Here is a 2169-nt window from a genome sequence, read left to right as displayed (position 1 = left end):
ATATATATATATAATAAATATATATATTTTATCGCGTGATTCCCATTTTAGAGATATGCGCAGTCTCTTCAAGTAAATTTAATTTTACATTGTGTTGATTAAAATCCCAGAACATATGTACAAATTGTATCTATTATAGTATGCAATATTTCTTTTTTTTAATTATTTCGACATCTTTTTTATTGACATAAAAAATATATACTATTTATATCGATGAACTTCCAACATCACATTCGCTTGGTTTCTTCAGCTCTTGACATTTCTAAAGCGAAAAGAAAGGTGAATAAAGAGGCAGAGAGGAAAGGATAATAATTGCCACGCGAAAGAGGAATGAAAACAAAAGAAGCACTAGAGAGAAAGTGCGAGGTATGGAGAAGGTTATTTTATGCGCGAATGTGCTACATAAAAGGGTGGCGTGCGAGAGAGGAGTAAACAGGAAGGAGGGATGAGAGAGAGAGAGAGAGAGAGAGAGAGAGACTCAATCTACGTACTCGAGAATTTAAGACAGATATGCTCATATCTCTTGGCATTCGGGGCGGTGATTCACGGACACCTCATTCTCTTTAAAGAGACATTTGCGTCACGTCGATAGCTCGGCTTTAACAAAAAGCTCACTCCAGCACGTACAATTTATGGAGGGTAAAGCATGGGCTTTGGAGTATTGAGAATTTTTCCCCTTCGGACTTTCTCCCCTTCGTTGTCTCACCCTTTCTCTTCACTTATTTCTTAATATCCCTATATTATATTAGGAGTTAGAATTAATTCGTAGCGTTTTTTTAATGAAAGAACGTTATTTATTTCACATGAACATTAAAAAATACATTAAAGTACTTCCCATCACTTTCTACTACTTTTGACCATCTTTCGGGCAGTGAATGAATACCGCGTCGGAAGAACTGTTCGTCTTTAGATGAAATCCATTTTTTACAATCTTCGTAAGATGTGAATTTCTGCTCGCACAAGCTATGAGCTAATGATCGAAACAAGTCGTAGTCGCTAGGTGCAATATCAGGAGAATACGGCGGGTGCGGTAGCACTTCCCATTTAAGTGAAGCAAAACTCCCCGCAAAAACACTTTATCTGGCACAAATTTTGACATATTCAATGAATTATACAGTGTTGTTATTTATGATTTCAAGAAAGGTTATGTACGGCAAATGACGTCCTATGATAGCTGTTTACAATGCATACAGAACTATAGGTAACAACGAAATAGTGTACTGCTTGTGCCATCTCTTGTAAAACGCTACGAATTAATTCCAACACCTAATATATATATATATATATATATACATAAATGTTTTTAAGAACAGAAACAATTTTTTTACAAGTTCTAAGGTATATCGCTTTATGGTATTAACATCCTCAAATCAAATGCCTAAATTTGACAATAAAAAGCTTTTTATTAGGAAATGAAATTAGTACATAATAAAAAAAAATGTAGTTTATTTTAATTTATTAAATCATTTTTTTTTATATTATATACTTATTTTATTTTCTAATAAAGAGTTTTTTATCGTTAAATTGAGGCATTTGATTTGAGGATGTCCAAATCACAAAGCACATTTACTTTAAAACTTTTTTAAGGATAGAAAAAAATTTTTTTTTATCCTTAAAAAAACATCACATAATCCAGTTAAATGCAACTTTTAAGACCCTGTAGGAAATCCCGAGAAAATTCCAACTAGCTCTTCTTCTGGATGAACAGATCTACAATTTGAGAGAAGTAACGACCTATTTGAATGCTTAGGACCTTGCTAAAATCGACCTTGAATTTGAAATTTGGTTATTTTTTCATATTAATCGGACTATATTTTCTTAAGGTATATATCATGGAGTTAAATAAACTATTGCATCATTTTCAGCGGTTAAAAAAACATACAGTACCACATTTGAAATCCGATTTAAGCATCCATTTTTGCATTAAATTGAACATGTATTAAGTAAAATCGAAACTTGGATTTAAAAATCGTTCACTAGCAACTTCTAAATCTTAATATTTTTTGATAAAAATTTAGGAGTGTTCTTTTGGTATGAATGGAAGTTTTTGAGCTGTGCCCGATAAAAAAAAATTTTTTTTTTCCTTGGCAGTTTAATATATATATATATATATATACGAGGGGGGACCCATAAGTTCCGGGAATTACGCTGTGGTGGGGAGGGAGAGTG

The sequence above is a fragment of the Trachymyrmex septentrionalis genome, unplaced genomic scaffold, assembly GCF_001594115.1.
Source record: "Trachymyrmex septentrionalis isolate Tsep2-gDNA-1 unplaced genomic scaffold, Tsep1.0 scaffold108, whole genome shotgun sequence".
Lineage (NCBI taxonomy): Eukaryota > Metazoa > Arthropoda > Insecta > Hymenoptera > Formicidae > Trachymyrmex > Trachymyrmex septentrionalis.
The sequence above is the reverse complement of the archived record's forward strand: the minus strand, read 5'-3'. Positions refer to the sequence as shown.